Source organism: Lycium barbarum, chromosome 4, assembly GCF_019175385.1.
Source record: "Lycium barbarum isolate Lr01 chromosome 4, ASM1917538v2, whole genome shotgun sequence".
NCBI lineage: Eukaryota > Viridiplantae > Streptophyta > Magnoliopsida > Solanales > Solanaceae > Lycium > Lycium barbarum.
The window spans coordinates 105,680,879-105,700,858 of record NC_083340.1 but is presented as its reverse complement, the minus strand read 5'-3'; the positions used below and the strand labels follow the sequence as shown (position 1 = coordinate 105,700,858).

The 19,980-nt window shown below is 37.9% G+C and overlaps 1 long non-coding RNA gene across 1 annotated transcript; it reads right to left on the bottom strand.

Annotated features, from left to right (window-relative positions):
- Positions 1-319: 319 nt before the first annotated feature.
- LOC132636180 (uncharacterized) lies at positions 320-4,920 on the bottom strand. Its single transcript, XR_009581070.1, has 3 exons — positions 4,718-4,920; positions 2,201-2,257; positions 320-939 (listed from the first exon to the last, which is right to left on the bottom strand). It is a non-coding gene; the product is annotated as an uncharacterized LOC132636180 (long non-coding RNA).
- Positions 4,921-19,980: the final 15,060 nt, after the last annotated feature.

Here is a 19,980-nt window from a genome sequence, read left to right as displayed (position 1 = left end):
TTTTTGACGGCTTCTTCCATCACAAAACAGTGACAGAATAATTTCCGTGGCAAATTTCTATATCTAGCACAACAATTGTAACGGAATATTTCGATATAAATAAATTGTGATAGAATCTTTTGTCACAGATTATTTGCCTTGCAGCTTTATTGTGACATATTTAGTATAGATTGTGACAAACTAAATCCGTCACAAATATAATTTAAACCTTTAGATTTAATAAATAATAATTAAACAATACTTTTGAATTTGACAATATTATTCAATATATATATAGTAAATTAGCTAAAAGCATAAAAAGTAACTAACCACCAAAATATAACAAACATAATATTAAATTTATAATACAAAAACCTAAAGTTAAAACACGCAAATACACAACTTCAATAAGCAAAAGTCTACAAAATATTTTAAACTTACAAAGCATCCAACTAACAAAAGTCTGACAACGTTGAAAACAACACTTAGAATATCCAACTAACCAAAGTCTAAAATGTTAAACACTTAAGCATTTGTGAGTCCATGTTAGGGAGAGTAGGATTATCAGATGAGCGAGAAGATAACGCCATCTCATTCATCATGTGAGACCATCGATCCTCCATAGACTTAAACCGATCCGAGACCTCCATCTCTACGCGTTGTTGCACTTCCGCCTCTACACGCTCCTAAAGAATCCTCTCTTGATTTTCTTTCATCCACAACATCTCTTCCTCAAGTAATTTGATGCGCTCTTCAGCAACATGATCAATCACTATATTGCGTGAAGTGGCAGAATTACAATGTTGATACAAAGTCAAAGCTTGAGAGCCCAATCCATACACACATCATTTTTTCTCTCCATCCACAACATCCAAGTATATGCGATTTATATCGAGTTCTTGAACTTTTTGTGAATCATCTGATGATCTTATAGCAGCAGCACCTAGCCTTCATTTCATCCTGAAAATACCCAAATAATCAGCTACCAAACACCAAACTTTCCACAAATAAGTAAATATTACAAGAAAAATAACTACATCAGGAATATTTGAAATACAATGATTTTTACTGGGAAGTTGAAGCATATTTTCTCTAATGATCCTAATCTATTGCGAAGTGATTTAGTGCAAGTGTGGTTTAACTGTGATACTACTATTGATCCTACTATAGGAAAGTGTGGTATCTCATGCTGCTTAGGTATGGCATAGTATACAGACCATGCAAGCAGAGCTATGGAAATTCAGAAATGGAGAAGGTCATCAAGGATATAGGTTTGTGTGGCAAAATGGTTGTGCACCGTTGAAGTTTGGTTACTCATGTTGTATGTAGAAGACATAGGGGAAAACTTGATCTCAACAGTTTTACAAGGCCTAGAACTGCTTTTACTATTATCAGGACTCATACATTTTGCTGGTATGATGTTGTGGTTTAGAATTGGCATAAGCCCATACTTAGCTTGATCTATTTATTGGCTCATTCTCAGTGTGTGGTATTAGCACTAGTTGCTCAATCTACTGAGAGTTTGCCAATTTATGGAAAGGGTACAGGTTTTATGCAATGCTATGAAAAGAAGAAACATTTTCTGTAGGTCAAACAATTTGTATGCAGAATTTTCAAGTTTAGACATTGATTTATATGCATGCAACTAAACAGGTTTGCAACAATTAAGGGTGAAATGCAAGCATGGGAAAAGATGATGTATTCTACAGGGATGGTGGATTAGCAAAACAAAGGTATACATACCCATAGAGAGATAAACAACCCATCTTTTGATAATCAGTATCTAATCAGTGACCAAAAAAGCATATATTCACTTCTAATTTTGTGAGGCAATACTTCCACAAACAAAAATATACTATTTTGATGTAAAAAATCTAACAACAAATACGGCTTCACCAAAAGTTACAGTTAGTTCTTCACCAAAAGTTACAGTTAGTGTTAAATAATTTACATCTTCCAAATATTTGTCATGTATTGCACCAAAACAGATATGCCAAGCGTGCATTCAGTTTATAGAGTCCAACCGGAAAGGAAAATAATTTGATAAGATCCAAATATAATAAGAAAAGTCACAAGTTTCCTATTTAAATGAAAGCACTTTCAATGATTATATTTGTTAGCATGCAATAAAAGTTCCAACCATAGCACAAATGCAATGCCGATATTGACATAGGGATTACCATTCACTATATTAATAAGAAAAATACTTGAAATTGCGTACTTTATTTTTATCTTTTCACTAGGAAGATGCTTGACTTTTGCTTAAATGTTGAAGAACCTGATCCAAAAAAAGACAATAAAACATAAGCTTAGTGAAGGTTGCCAGTGAATTTCCCTCTATAAAGTGCACCACTTTCAAAGAAAGTAAGGGAAAAAGGCAAATCTGAGATTTTACCTTTACAACCAATGATAGATAACTCATCTTTTAATAGAATCAACAACTCTGATATCTAAAAATTCAAGCCTCAGAAAATTACCTAAAGAATATTCCTTTACACAAATTTGACAGCATTCGCTACTTAACATATTTGAAAACTACGAATTTATAGAAACTTCACACAGAAAATGCCCACTTAACACAAATTTGGCTTTTACTGGTAAAAGATGCAAGATAGAGAAAGGGCAGCCATCACTCGGTGTCTTCAAAACTCAAAAGAATGAATTAATAGGATAACTAATTTAAATAATCCCTTTGCTTTAGTAGGATTATAAGGTACAGTTTAGAAGGATTTTGTTCATTACCAGAACAATTCTTAGTTTCTAACTCCAACTTGAACAAATATTTGAATTGCAGTCTGCATTTGGATAAATTATGAGATTCTTCCAACACCTTCACAAGAAAATATTTGAGGGAAAGCAAAGGAATCTAAACAAAGCCTCAAATTACCAGCTTTTCTGAATCCACCACCTTATCCACCCACCCCCTTTCCCCGAAATAAAACAATAAAGAACAAAAAATTGATTTGAAAGAACAACCAACTCAAAACTTTTTATATGTTGTACACTAGTCCAATGACCAACAATAGGGTTGGGCATAAAACACCAAAAACTGAATTACCGAACCGAATCGGGGATTTTGGTAATTCAGTATTCGATATTTGGGTTTTTCATTCGGTTTTCGGGAATAAAATTAAAAAATACGGTATTCCTTTTGAGATAAAAATACTGTTGGGTAATTCGGTATCACTGAATACCGAATGCTCAGTATTTTCTAAATTTATGTCAGATTTTAAGAAAAGATTTCTAATGCTAAGTTAATACTATTACAGAAAAAGATGAAGGTGCAGATATATCTTCTAGTTATGCAGCATCCATAAAGAAATGTTACGGAAATCATTGTTTTGAGTGCAAAAATTTACACTACATATTGAGCCTAACTTGATAAACTGTCCATCTTATCAAAAATTGGAGGATGCTGACAATTTTCTTTGTTTCAAAACCACACGATTCCTCTGTCCACATCTCACGATTCCTCTGTCCACATCCCCTATACGAAAGAGGCTACATAAAGTGTCTTCACTAGAGTTTTTCCTAGAGGATTTGATGGAGCACTCGTTATTTAAATTGAGCGACAATGCGACGTGGAAAGCAAGAATTCATATAATCGATTGCTCAAGCTTGCTTAGAATTAACACACAATTATTTCCCATAACTAGCTGTGTTAAGCAAGGACACTGTCAGATGTCATTCCTAAATTAAAGATTTGTTCTTTAGTTGATTTAACGTTATCATTGCAAACTAGAGGTGGTTTTAATTTCAAATCTTTTACCTTTGCACTTAGAGTGTTAGATACATGAGAAAAGGCAGGGATTGTTTCTTACGTGATTATCTTATTGGAAACATTTATCCTGTCAAGCTCATTAATGGAAGCCATTACATATCTGGGCGAATGAGCTTGGCTAGCGATAATTTTCGACTTCAATATGGTATTACCGAATATCGTACCGAACCGAAGTTTGATTTACCAATTACCGAATCGAAGATTCAAAGTTCGGTATTTGATATCTACTTTCAATTACAAATTACCGAACTCGAACTTTGAAAATACAGAACTGAATACCGAACGCCCACCCCTAACTAACAAAACCAAACATAATGGAAATTAGCATAGTGCATCAATACCACAATATTCACAAAGTCCCAGTCTTTTCCACACACACCATACAGACATTAAAAAATAACGCAAAAAAGGAGTTCAACAGAAGTTTAACAATAAAGCAAAATGAGAACTGAGAAGACTGCGTATAATGGAAACCAGTATAATGCATTCACACCAGAAAATATGAATAAAGTACAACTCATTTTCTACTCACACCACATAAACATCAAAATAGTTGCAGTAAATGAGTTTAACATAAGTTGATAAACTAAGTACCAACAAAACTAAGAACAAACCCAACAAGCATTAGCAAAAGAACAAAAATGGTAGAAACCCAGATGAATAAAACACTAAAGAATGAACCAAAAATCTTAAAATTTACTTCAAACCCACTTTAGTAAAGGACCTAATTTAATAGTTTGATGAAGACCACAAAAAGAGTTCTAAAATAGTTTCATACAGAACTTGTTTAGCCTAAATCAGAGTTTTTTTTAACTTAGATTAAAGGACCTGACAACAAAACCCCAAAATTATTCACTTTAGAAAAATTATTCAAGAAGAATGGAGACAAATTGGAGCAAGAGATAAAGGACCCAAAAGTTATTCATTGTAGATGAAGTGAACAGAGAAAATACAAACCTGTGAGCGAGAATGGTAACGGAATCGAAGTCTCGAAGTGTTGAAAATTCGTGATTGTTGCTTTGAAAGAGAAAATCACCATTGTTCTAGAATCGTCATTGTTGTTTTGAAAGAGAAAAATAAAACCCTTTGAAAGAGAGTTCTGTGGAAGTGGGAGAAAAATAAAAGACTATCTAGAATAAAGGGGTTTGGGGTGGGAAAATTGAAAAATGTTAAAATTTTTTGAGGGAAAGTTGAAAAGTTGTCTAAATTTTTCTAAAATTGTGGCAGAAAAGATGTCAAAAATTAATTGTGACCGAAAATAGTTTGTCACAAAGTTAAGGATTTATTGTTTTATTATATTTTTACATTTTTGTGACGGAAAGAACAATCTGTCACAAATTTAGTGATGGACTTGTTGTCACTTATTCTCATTTCTCTAACTTTGTGACGGAAATTTTTTAGTCACAAAAATTATATTAAAAATTTGTTACAATTTTGTCACAAATCCGTCACTATGAGAATGTTTGTAGAAAAAAAAATTGTTTTAAAAATTTGGTCTAGGTGAGGTTAATTTGTCACAAATCCGTCAAAATTCCGTGACAATTTGTGACAGAATCCTCCATCTCAAAAGTTCTGTCACAATTTTGAAATTTTCTTGTAGTGAATTATACCATGGAAATTTAGTTGTTAAAGCTTCGTAAAGTCTAGTGATTGGTTGAGAAATTGGGGAAACATCGTGTCGGATGTTTTATTGAGCATATTGATATTGATGATGATGTTGTTGATATTGGTATTGCTATTGTTGTTGTTTTGTTAGTATTGTGATTTCGGGCTAGAGATATAAACAGGGGAGATGCTGCCCAAATTTCGACAGATTTTAAGGGGATTTAATTTGAAGGCTTAAGACAAGCATATGATGGTAAGCCTAATAATAGTATGAATGCTCTTGGATGTATATTTACAAGCTTGGAAGGATAAACGTTAAGTAGTTAAGGAGACCACAAAGGTATGTTAAGGCTGTTCCTTCTTTTCTTGGTATGATTCCATATATAGTAGGAGCGTAAAGAATCTTATGACTAGAGATTTGTCAAAGTAGAGCTTATCATATTGTTGCATAGTTTTTTTTTAAGAAAAGCCACCAGAAAGGTGGAAATTTATTGATAAAGAAAATATGTACATATCAATCCAAAAGTGATTGATCAAATAAATAAAACAACAACAGAAAAGAAAATGAACAAGTGGAAAATGGAAATACAGATTTTAGTTTAAAACAGACTATTAACAACTATTAATCCAAGGGCCTTGACTTGATAACATCTTTCACACCTTCAAAGTATCACAGGTGGCATGTTTCAAATCAGTTGAATCATTCTTCAGGCCACTTAAATATAGTTGTGATCTTCTGTACAAACCAACATCTGTATGGAAACAAGAACCACTCTCAACTTTGTACCATTATCAAAATAGCATGACTCCTAGCCTGGACATATGTAGCATCCATATCAAGAAGTGACTCCTTAGTATAGATACTGTATCTGTCCATGCTAGTTCATACATCATTTGAATATGACTCTTCTACATATCTTGCTTATCAGCCTGGTGATCTTTCAAAAGCTGTACTTTTCTTTCAATGTTCAAACTGTCCATAGCTTAATCCTTTGCATGAAACCATGTCTGTATGAAACTTGATCCATAATTAGTGCAGTCTGCTACTTAGATCATGAGCATCACACCATTTATACTAAGGACTGAGCATGCCAAGCACACTGATACCACCCTAATACAGATGCTGCAAATACTCACAATCAGTTGGCAAACTGTACTCAGTACTAGGTAAAGTTCTGCAAATATTGTTGCATAGTTTCTGAGTGTTATGTTATTCTTTTTGAGGGGCCATATCCCCTCCCTACGTCCTTGAGTTTATAGAAAAATAGGAGAGACATGTTACAGTATCAGTATTTTTCAGTATTTGCATGAGATACTGCATGATAGACATATATATTTTCTTTCGCCTGACTACTTGGTCAGTGAGACATTTTATTTAGCCTGGCCACTTGGTCAGTGAGACAGATATGCCTGGCCTACAGGTCAGTGAGACAGACATGCCTGGCCTACTGGTCAGTGAGACAGAATGCCTGGCCGATGGGTCAGTGGGACAGATTGCCTGGCCGACGGGTCAGTGAGAATTTTCAGTTTGTCTGGCCACTTGGTTAGTGGGATATATAATAGTATTATATTGCATTTCATATGAGACAGGTCAGGTGAGATTTTCAGGGCATTCTTTGGTCTCCAGATTGTATTATTTTCAGTTAAGTTTTAGTTATTCCATTACTTTACATACTCAGTACATTATTTCATACTGATGTCCTTTTTGCTCGGGGTTGCTGCGTTCATGCCCGTAGGTTCAGGTAGCCAGACAAACGATTCAACTTAGTAGGTCTTCCACTCAGCTGCAGTCAGGGCGCTCCACTTGGTTCGGAGCTGCAGTCTCTTTTGGTATGCTATTTTGACATATATATGGGTATGACGGGGCCTAGTCCTGTCCTTTCTATAGCTCGTGTTCCCTAGAGGTCCGTAGACAGTTGTATGTAGTTGGGATGTTATGTAGCCTTGTGGGCTCTCATTTTTATTGTACAACATACATAGTAGCCTCGTCGTCTTTCTTAGTTGTGTATATATATTTTGGGTGTGTGTGTGCCCAGTTCAGATGAGATAGTCAGCATTCATATATATATATATATATATATCCAGATTACGGCCTCGTAGGCTTGTTGGTATTGTCTGTGTACAGGTAGGCCTTATCAGAGTTTCAGATTTAGAGTGGTTTGCTCGGGCTTAGTTTGGCACCGAGTGCCGGTCACGCCGTTCCAGATTTGGGGCGTGACAAACTTAGTATCGGAGCAGTTCTGTCTTAGGGTTGTCTACAGACCGTGTCTAGTAGGGTCTTATTTATGGGTGTGAAGCGCGTCACACTTATAAACAGGAGGCTGCAGGGCATTTAGGATGGCTTTCCTTTTTTGTATTATAGACCGTGCCATAGAGCTGAGTCATAAGGTGTAAATCTTCAACCCTTGTTTATATTGTTTTACTGTTTGACGACGACTCCTTCAGAAAGGACTACGGGTGATTCGAAGATTGCAATGATGACCAGGGAAAAGAAAAGGAGTAATATTGAAGAAGAATCTAGAGTGAAATCTGTGGTTAGACGATGGGTTAAAATCGTGAATATGTCAATAACAATATGTTGTGGTAATAAGGCAAAGGTATAATTAATCAGGAAGGGCATATGTGGGGAATATAATTCGATGAAGAGACTATATCTACAGAATTACGAATAATGGGTATCAAGAGGAATTCGTAAGATCTGAATAACTTGTAAATAAAGGGAGATAGTACAGTATGAGGAGACGCGTGATAACGCCAGGAACATTTATTGTGGTAACATTATTTATACACCCTTAGGATGGTGCTGATATATCACCTGCGATTTTGTTAAGATAATTTCCGAAGTACCTCCGATAAGACCTAAAAAGACGAGAAGTTTGATGGGATTTTCGGTTGGGCGATAGCGAACGACTGTTTTATATTGTGAGTTGTTAGCAACATTAGAAGTGTTTTATTAAGGAGACATCAATATGATCAGATAGGAGCTGTAACTTTCCCCTCGAGATAGCAGGTGGAAAGGATACGTATGTGTTTAAATATAACCCTTGAGTTTAGATATGCCAACGATTTACGAGCAGATAGAGATAAAGTAGGAACTCGAAACAAAGAGTATCAGTTGTAAGAATGATGATGCTTAATGTCTAAAGGGGATAGGATACGGAATGCAAGATTCACCAAGGATCGTTATTGTTTTGAATGCCTAAAAAGGGATATGATTGATTAGAAAGGATTAAAGAACGATGTACGATACTCAATGAGCTAGATATTGACAAGGGCCTTCTTATCGCATAGATTATATTAGCAAAGATGTTATACAAAGGTATAAGGATATAGGAATCATGAGTTGATCCGTAGGAATATATAAGACGAAGGCAGGGCTAAGGTACGGAAATTTCCTCCAGGAACTTTATTATCACACGATTATTAAGTTAGTAGTACAAGGCTGAATAACTATTGAAAGGAATGAGAAATGCTTGAAAGAATTAGCTTTATGATGGGAAATGAAGGGGTTGAGGTTGCAAATTGGTATAAGATACACCCCACTTTGATAAGGTAAAATTTTAGTCTGAAAAAGACCTAACAGAAGGTCGAACATTTATGAAAAAAATAAGAGGAGGAACATTAGCAATCAGGGCCGATTTTTGAGAAAACAATCTTGTGCTAGATACCATTACATGGGCGAAATAGGAAAGCGAGTGAGGGGAGAGAGCTGATTTTTGGAAGTATGATAAGAAAAAATTTGAAGATCCCTTAGATGAAAGATTAGGCCACCCAGGGTCAGTACGTCTGTGATAGTATGTAACCCTTCATATGTGTATGAAACTGACCATATAGACTCAGAAGACCAAAAATTATGGTTAAGATTAGTCGCGGAAATTATTGGGAGTAAGTACTTGTGAGAAAAAAGAGAGTTAAATGGGATGTCAAATATGGAAAATTAGGTTACCACCTTAAGGGGAGAAGACAACATGACAAGTATGGGATCATAAGTATACATTCTTAGAAGATGGAAAGATAATAGCAAAGGAATAGGAAATCACCTTAAAGGGGCATTACGCTAGGAGGCCGATAAGGTGTCAAGGGATTTCTGACTCTTAAGTGTCACGACCCGACTAGGGGCCATGACGGGTACCCGGAGCTAACCACCGAGCACCACTCATTCTATTACTCATCCCGCGTTCATTCATTATTCTCATGCTTATAACCATAGGAAAACCATTTTCGCTTTGGAACATATTTTCCTTTATATGCATAAGCCCTTCAGCTATCAAAATAATATACATAAAATAATGACATCGTGAGACCATACTACCCACATATGCGTATCTACGAGCCTCTACTAGAGTACTAGACATATGGACGGGACAAGACCCCATCGTGCCCAAAACATATATATATATACACAAAAGAATATATCAATGGCACCTCCGGAACAATGAAGTGCTCTCAAAATCTGCTGATAGCTCCTACGAATCTGGATCACCTTCCTGCCTACCTGTGGGCCTGAACACAGCGTCCAAAGAAAGAGGACGTCAGTATGAGCATTGTACTGAGTATGTAAGGCATAAACAATAACAATACATCAATGAAATAAGGAGACATCAAGTGAAGAACAACCTGTAACTGGTCGTCAATTTTAATAGAAATAATGCATGCTGACTTACTTCATAAACATTAGCATATCATGTATGCATATCCATATAAGCTGCCCGACCATATAGGTATGGTGTGATCATTATTATCCCGCGTCCAGGCCTCCCGCGTCCGGGGTAACTATCTCAGGCCGCCCACTAGTGGTGTCTACCCATGCCATCTAGACATGGTGTATACGCTGCCCGCCTTAGTGGTGTCTGCCCGGCTGTATAGGCGCGGTGTAATATCATCATCACATACATCTCATAGACTTATCACAACCTTATCATAAACTTATCATAATTCATGCATAGGAACTCAAGACAACTATACTTTATCGGGGTGACATAAGGTCGTGAGCCCCCGATTCCATTATGGAGTTTCATAAGTATTCTGCCTCACCTTGAAGGAATAAGCATATAAGGTGAGTGTGGCATAAAGAACAACATCAATAAATCATAATTTGGGTCATTAGCTTTGTAGAAGCATCATATCATGAACTTTAGAATCTTTAGGCTTAAGCTCATCATCATCATTATCATTCTCATAACGTATCTCTTACTTTATCTCATATGAGGTTCTTCATGAACATAGACTCATTATTTCCGGAATGTAAGAGAGTCATGGAAAAATTGGAGAAATCATGCCATGAAGTCATGCCTTAGAAGGAAGGGACTAGCCTTACATACCTTTGCGTGTAGCTACTCTATCACTTGAACGTTCCTCTTCAATATTCACGTTTCTACCTTCAAAAGAGTTCATACTAACATTAGATAATCAATAACGTAAACACGCTTGAACTAAAGCTAGAGAAAAATTGGGCAGCTTCTCCTTTATTTATACCACTCTCTCTATATCATATATTAACTCCCAACGTCACTAATAACATTCATAATATCATAAGCAACAATCTTTACTCACCTACATTATCCAAATCTCCCAATTCTACTTCAAATCATCCATAATCCTGGTCATATGTTACACCTCGGAAAATTTTCCGTTGGTACGCAAGTAAACGAACTAGTGATGTGTGCGAGGAGTGCGAGTGTATAATGTTTCATGAGCAATGTGCGTATATGGACGAGAATGATTAGAATGAAAAGTCGAGAAATGTGAAAAGTTGAAAGTTGGCAAAACTGCCCAGTGGTCGTAAAGTGCAAAATACGGACCATAAAATGGAATACGGTCCGTAAAATGGCAGTTGTAAATTGGCATGCAAGGTTTCAAATTTCTGTCCAGTTGAGAAATGGTAAAATACGACCAGGAGGACGGACCGTAAAGTGATTTACGGCCCGTAAACCATGGTCGTAAATCACCATGCATGCAGCCAAAGTTTCTGGTTCTGCTTAAGGTTAAAGACGACCACGAGGGACGGTCCGTAAACCTCCATGGACGACCACTGTTCACCTCAGCACATATTTTCAATTCATTAAATATGAGGACCAAGACTTGATTTATTTCATTTATACATTACACCACTATTCTCTAGAATCATCTCTCTACATTTATTTCATAAATTTTCAAGGATTATAAGTCTCCAACAACATAAATAAGTGAATCAAGTGTAAGCAAGCCATTAAATACCATTCAAGTCAAGAAGTGCAAATGTAAAAAAACTAGGGTTTTGCTCAAAGTGAAGTATTATCAACCAAAGCTTGTTCCTACATCATCTAAGGTAAGATTCATGATATTTATATGTTGGTTAACATATTGGGGAGTTCAAATACTTGGATGGTAGAAGTATATGCTAAAATGGTCAATGGAGGGTAAAATGAAGAATGTGGATAATATGAATGACTAATGGCTATTGTTATAATATTAAATGAAGGTAGAAACTTGAGCATCGAAGGAGTACGCGCAAGTGTAGAATAGTTCGACGAAGAGGTATGTGAGGCTAACCCTTCTTTCCTAAGGCATGGTTCTTGGCCAGATTCCTAATCCCTCTATATGAGTATGTTGTCTTCACATGGTTGACATTCCGAGCTCATAAGCTCACGCCCCTTGATATGTGCTATGATTATACTATGTTCCTCGTATGACGAGTAAGTCTATAACGTAGATGTAACGATAATGATGAGGATAGTAATGATGATGAGAGTAAAATGAGATTAGAGATGCTTACGAGCTATTATATATGTATATGTGTGCCTATGAAGGGATATGATAAGACCCCGAGCTTATGATGCCGGGTAAGAATATATGTATATGACTATGTATAAAGTATGTATACGATTACGAAACGCGCGCACACCTCTGCAGATGGAACGGATGACCCTGATGCCTTGGTAGGGCCAGGTATGTATGATCTTGTGCCTTGGTTGGCCAAGTATGTATGAAACACCGATCCTACGAGGTCGGGTATGATATGTAAATACTATGTAGATGATATGACTATGTATACAATATGAATATGAATGTGATAAGACTATGTGCATATGACACGTATTAGAAATGAGAAGTCCCTATGGAAAACCAAGTATGTACCATGATGACAATAATAATGTCTCCCTTCCTATGATATTTCATATGTTGCTTATTATGCCTCTATATCGATGTTGATCACGCTTTACATACTCAGTACATTCTTCGTACTGACGTCCTTTTGTTTGTGGACGCTGCGTCATGCCCGCAGGTGCACCGGGAGACAGACTTGATCCATAGCTTCTTATCCAGAGATTGCATAGCAGAGCTCCATTTCTTCGGAGCTAGAGCTTTTGGGTACTCATTATTTTGTATAAATAATTATGGGCATAGCGGGGTCCTGTCCCGCTCATATGATATGTCACATTCTTAGAGGCTCGTAGTCATGTGTATGTGGGTAGAAATGTTTGGCCATGTCGGCCTATGTTTTGTATATCTTTTGTTGGCCTCGTCGGCCTTGTACATTTGACGTGGCATAGATGCGAATGATATGTTAAATGATGATGGTCGTCCAATGGGACTAACATGATTAATGACCACAATGCTTGATTTGATTTACGGTTCGCTTAGATGTTATGTCATGTACGATAAGGGGTGCCCGGGTGGGGTAGCACCGGGTGCTCGTTGCGGCCCCCTAGCCGGGTCGTGACATCATAGTACAACATTACGTTCACCCCTATATAATGTAACCCCCATGTTCTTAATGTCGTTTGTAACATATTTATAATCATAACATGTCAAGAATCATGATTCATTCTAAGCTACTACTCAAAAGTGCCACCATCCTCATATTTATGACCCATCTTCCACCTCCTTTCATAATCTGAGTCTTTCAACCTCTCAATACTTTAAACAACATGGAATGATCATAAAACTTACCTTTGATTGAGTAGGAATGAGATTTGAGTGGAAACACTTCACTTGAGCAAAACCCTAGTTCCACCTCCAATGAGATTCCTTGTCTTGGATGAACCCTAATGAGTTTCTTGCACTTGATTCTCTTGGTTTGATGAAATTGATCATTAGTTTCTCTTGAATTATTGTAGGAGAAGTGTGTGGAACTCTCTAGAAGCCTTGAGAGAGATGGAGAAGTGGAAAGAATGAGAAAATAAGAGTGGGAACATCATTTAATACTTGAACTTAACTCAGCCCGTCGGGACTTCCACGGACACTTATAAGGTCGGTCCGTACAATATTATACGGTCCGTATAAGTGACCGTACTTCACCATAAGAGAAACAACATTTCTGTTGGGTGCTATACGGACCCTTAAACGGACCGTATAAGCAGTCATATAACCCCATTTTCCTGAAATGATTTCCGTCGTTTCGTTTGATCTCCAATCCTTATGGAACCTTCTTGACATTTGTTTAACACTTCATCACCAATCTAAGGATCGTTATAACTCTTTCTTAAGACATCATCGAGTCAACATTAGCTTGGTACTTTACAGAACTTTCCTCAAACACAACATACGCTTTGCCTTTCTTAAGGGACTTCCTCCTCTTACTTCCAACGTCTTTGGAGTCTTAATTAGAACCGCTAAATAACCTTTCTTACTTATGGAAACATTGTATACTCCTTATCCTACGTTAGCCTACTCACTAGGAAACGACATGAAATTTTTCGAGGTGTAACATTAAGGCACATCCGAAAGGACAAATATGAAGCTATATTGATACGTTCACCTAGAAAACGGAAAAGCCCCCCCCCCCCCCCCCCCCCCTCAAAAAACCGTTTTAGTTGCAGAATAGTAAGTGGAGTCGAACACTTTATGAGCAAGGGAAGTCAAGAAAGACCCTAAGGGCGGAAGTAAGAAAAAGTGCTCTAGTGAATTGGTTAAAGGAAGTTGTGTAACCATCAAGGACAAGAGGAAGTTCAATAAGCTAATACGTCTGGCCAAGAGGCAAACCATCGATAGCATGGGACAAGAGTCTTGATAAGGAGTACATAAATTTGATTATAAAGGAAATAGGATGAACATACGAGGGATATGTATAAATATGAGCAAGTGATGGCATCAAAAGGGAAAATAAGAAAGGGATGAAAGGAGGGACAAAAAGAGGTATCATATAAGTATTTGTGAGTAGGACAAAGATTGACAAGATATTGGAAGAACTATGACGCCTGATTATGTTACAACCACTTAGTGAAGGGGAACTACAGAACAGTATGAGTTGGGCAAATGAAAGAGCAGGTCGTGGGAAATAGATGCGATAGTACATTGACTTATGATGGTATTAAACGAAGAAACCAGATTTGGTTGGCTAAAAGATAAGGTCAGTATAGGAGAGGGAACAAACAAAAATCTTCAATCACAAAAAGTAACTAGAGGAAATGAGTATTTAAGGACTTTGGATGTCTGTACGACCGATAAACTCAAACAGTAATTAGGGTATGCCAGACTATAGGGAAGATTTATCAGGTAAGAATCAAGCAAAGGCCAAGAGTCCGAGAAAAATCTCAAAGGAAGTAATAAAAGGATGACGTACCTGATTGGAACGAAGCTGGTGGCAATGAAACCTCTTGGAACAAGCAAAATAATGGTTTTGCTAGATATCTATGATTGAAAACTGCAGACAAAGGAAGGAGTGAGATGACTTGAATTCACTGCTCACATTTCGGCAAATTTCCAAATTTATTCCCAATTTATCAGCCGGACTAAGGATTAGCAACTTTAAGGATAAATTGAGAGAAGAGGATCATTGAAGAAGAGATTCAAGATATTCTTGGTGTAAGTACACGAATTACCAATAGCCAGATCGAGCGTAAGAAGCCTTGAAGAGAGAATCAAGTAAAGTGTATGGGTGAAAGGAAATTTCGGTGTTATATTAGTTGGAGGATAAAATACCGCAAGGATCGATTTAGTTGCTACAGGAAAGAAAAGGATACTATACCAGTTTCTGTGGTTATCCTTAAGGGGGAAAGAATAAGTTAAACTTCAAGAAGACAAGGGTACGGAATATCTATGAAGCGTAAGAGGAACACAAAAAGGTCAAAGGAGTAAGAATTTCCGACATAAAAAAAAGGGATAAAAAGAAAGATGGGACCAAAAGTGGATAAAGGTTTGTGGTAAGTACTGGGTAAACAAGCATATAAGGGTGGAAACGACAGAGGTTGAAGAGATAACGAGAATGATAAAGTATGAAGAACTAGTAGACAAATAGGTGATAAGAAAAAGGGATGATCGTGAGTACGAGCATAAATTTTAGACACAAGAGAAGGAGAAAAATATTCAAGAATTGATTGGGAAAGAAATTTAGCGAACTCGAGAATATACCCATTGGTAGTAACACAACATCAATGAAGAAATACCAAAGGAATTGTTAAACTATGAATACAGAGTCTACATGTACGTAAGGATGATAAGTCAGTAAGCGCACGAGAAAGAACTGTATATATTAAGAAGGAACCATGTTGTTGCTCATATAAGGAAACCGAGGAAATCCAAGAGAGATTAATCGTCAGAAATTGAGGCGCATTACAGTGTAAATAAATATTGGATACTACTGCAGTAAGACTAAGAATTCCAAATATTCAGTATAAGAAAATCCAAAAAGGTTTAAAGAAAACACTAACTAGTTGAATAGAATCAATTAGTGCTGGCACAACTGAACGGTATGCAGACAAGAGATAGAGTAACGTTTCAGCAGAAGAGCTCCAAATACCGTTGTCAATCATCGTGTGGGGTGTTTTATTGAGCATATTGATATTGATGATGATGTTATTGATATTGGTGTTTCTATTGTTGTTTTTTTGTTGGTATTGTAATTTCAGGCTAGGGATATAAATAGGGGAGATGCTGCCCAAATTTCGAAAGATTTTAAGGGGATTTAATTTGAAGGCTTAAGACAAGCATATGACGGTAAGCCTGACAATAGTATGAATTCTCTTGGATGTAGATTTACAAGCTTGGAAGGATAAGCGTTAAGTAGTTAAGGAGACCAAAAAGGTATGTTAAGGATGTTCCTTCTTTTCTTGGCATGATTCCATAAATGATAGGAGCGTAAAAAATCTTATGACTAGAGATTTGTCAAAGTAGAGCTTGTCATATTGTTGCATAGTTTCCGAGTGTTATGTTATTCTTTCTGAGGGGCCATATCCCCTCCCTACGTCCTTGAGTTTATAGAAAAACATGAGAGACATGTTACGGTATTAGTATTTTTCAGCGTGTGCATGAGATACTGCATGATACACATATATTTTCTTTCGCCTGACCACCTGGTCAGTGAGACATTTTATTTAGCCTGGCCACTTAGTCAGTGAGACAGACATGCCTGGCCTACGGATCAGTGAGACAGATATGCCTAGCCTACGTGTCAGTGAGACAGATTTCCAAGCCTACGGGTCAAGGAGACAGAATGCCTTGCCGACAGGTCAGTGAGACAGATTGCCTGGCCGAAGGGTCAGTGAGAATTTTCAGTTGCCTGGCACTAGGTCAGTGAGATATATAATAGTATTATATTGCATTTCATATGAGACAGGTCAGGAGATTTTCAGGGCATTCTTTGGCCTCCAGATTGTATTATTTTCAGTTCAGTTTCAGTTATTCCATTGCCTTACATACTCAGTAAATTGTTTCGTACTGAGGTTCTTTTTGCTTGGGGGCGCTGCGTTCATGCCTGCTGGTTCAGGTAGCCAGACAAACGATCCAGCTCAGTAGGTCTTCCACTCAACTGCAGTCAGGGCACTCCACTTGGTTCGGAGCTGCAGTCCTTTTTGGTATGCTATTTTGACATATATATATATATATATATATATATATATATATATATATATATATATGGGTATGACGGGGCCTTGTCATGTCCTTTCTAAAGCTCGTGTTCCCTAGAGGTCTATTGATAGTTGTATGTAGTTGGTAAGTTATGTAGTTTTGTCGGCTCTCATTTTTGTTGTACAACATACATAGCAACCTCGTCGTTTTGCTCAGTTGTGTATATACATTTTGGGTGTGTGTACGCCCAGTTCAGACGAGATAGTCAGCAGTTATATGTATATATCCAGATTACGGCCTCGCCGACTTGTTGGTATTGTCTGTGTGCAGGTAGGCCTTATTAGAGTTTCAGATTTAGTGTGGTTTGCTCGGGCCTAGTTTGGCACCGAGTGCCGATCACGCCGCTCCATATTTGGGTTGTGACAGTGGGAGTGGTTTGGGTTTGGTGGTTAGGGCTGGTGTCACGCCCCAAAACTCACGCTGGCACATCAGGCATCCGATTACCTTATAAAATCAATAAACGTCTATTCTCTTTCAATAGTCATTTAATATTTATTTTAAACTGTCATTTATGGCTAACTGAAAGCGTAGTCATACTTATAAAAAAATCAGCGGAAGTCTAATATGAATAATAAATTTTTAAGACGTGGTGAACGCCTAAATAAGTCGTATGAGACTTTCAACATCTACTCATAACACAACATCTAACTATGGAGCTTCTAAGAAACATAAAAAGAGTACAACAACAACAACATACCCAGTGAATCCCACAACGTGGGGTCTGAGGAGAGTAGAGTGTACGCAGACCTTACCCCTACCTTAGGTAGGGAGGCTATTTCCGGAAGACACTCGGATCAAGAAAAAACATAGAAAAGGTCAGATACGGGCAAACAATTCAAAGAAATTATGAAAATGAAAACAATGAACATAAATAAGCCATGATAAACCAACAGATACTCCCAGAAATCAAGGGACAAGAAACTATAGAGCAATACAACTACTCGTAAGAAAGGATAAACGCGACTACCTACTAGCCTTCTACCCTTATATGAGTCCTCCATACCCTCCTATCTAAGGTCATGTCCTCGGTAAGCAGGAAATGCGCCATGTCTTGTCTAATAACCTTTCCCCAATACTACTTCAGCCTTCCTCTACCTCTTTTGAAACCATCGCTAGCCAACCTCTCCCACCTCCGCACCGGGGCATTTGCATCTCTTCGCATCACATGCCCAAACCATCTCATCCTGGCTTCAAGCATCTTGTCTTCCACCAAGGCTACTCTAACCTTGTCTCGGATGACTTTATTCCTAAACCTATCGCTCCTATTGTGCCCACACATCCATCATAGCATTCTCATTTCTGCGACTTTCATCTTCTGAACATGATTTCTTGACCGGCCAACACTCCGCCCCATATAACATTGTTGTTCTAACCACCACTTTGTAGAACTTTCCTTTAAGTTTTGGTGGCACCTTTTTGTCACAAAACACTCCAGAGGCAAGCCTCCATTTCATCTACCCTGCACCAATACGGTGTGCGACGTCATCATTAAACTCCCCATTTCCTTGTATAATAGACCCAAGATACTTGAAACTATCTTTCTTCTGTATGACCTGGGTTCCAAGCTTCACTTCCACGTCAGACTCATGCACTATATCACTGAACTTGCACTCTAAGTACTCTGTCTTGGTCCTACTTAACTTGAACCCTTTAGACTTCAGAGTTTGTCTCCAAACCTCCAGCTTAGCGTTAACTCGACTACGAGACTCGTCAATTAGGGCTATGTTATCTGCAAATAACATACACCATGGCACCTCACCTTGAATTTTCTGCGTCAATCCATCCATCACCACCAAGGAAAATAAAAATGGGCTAAGAGCTGATCCCTAGTGCAACCCCATCACCACTGGGAAGTGCTCTGAGTCTCCTCTCATAATCCTTACCTTGGTCTTGGCCCCATCATACATGTCCTTGATCTCCCTAATGTACGTCACAGGTACACCTCTAGCCTTCAAGCATCTCCATAGAACCTCTTTCGGCACTTTGTCATATGCCTTTTTTAGGTTGATGAATGCCATGTGTAAGTCCCTCTTCCTCTCCCTATACTACTCTACCAGTCTCCGTACAAGATGAATAACTTCTGTAGTTGAGCGCCTCGACATGAATCCGAACTGGTTCTCTGAGATAGACACGCCTCTCCTCACCCTCATCTCCACCACCCTTTCCCACACTTTCATAGTGTGGCTTAGCAGCTTGATCCTTCTGTAGTTGCTGCAACTTTGAATGTCTCCCTTGTTATTGTACAATGGGATCATTGTACTGCATCACCATTCTTCAGGCATTTTAGCCGTCTTAAATATGACATTAAATAACCGAGTCAACCACTCCAAACTTGCCCTGCCTGCAATCTTCCAAAGTTCCCCAGGAATCTCATCGGGCCCGGTCGCTTTTCCCCTACCCATCCTACGAACAACACCCTTAAATTCCTCAACTTTTATACTCCTACAATATCTAAAATCACGAAACCTCTCAGAGTACTCAAAATCTCCCAACACAATGTCTCTGTCCCCTTCGTCATTCAAGAGTTTATGGAAGTATGACTGCCATCTTCGTCTAATGAGAGCGTCCTCCACCAGTACCTTTCCATCCCGGTCCTTGATGCACTTCACCTGATCCAAGTCGCGCGTCCTCCTCTCCCTCACCTTGGCTAGGCGGTACAACTTCTTATCCCTGCCTTTGTCCTCTAATTCTGCATACAGGCGTTCAAAAGCTGCTGTCTTTGCCGTCGTAACCGCTAACTTTGCCTCCTTCCTCACCATCTTATACAATTCCCTATTTGTCCGCTT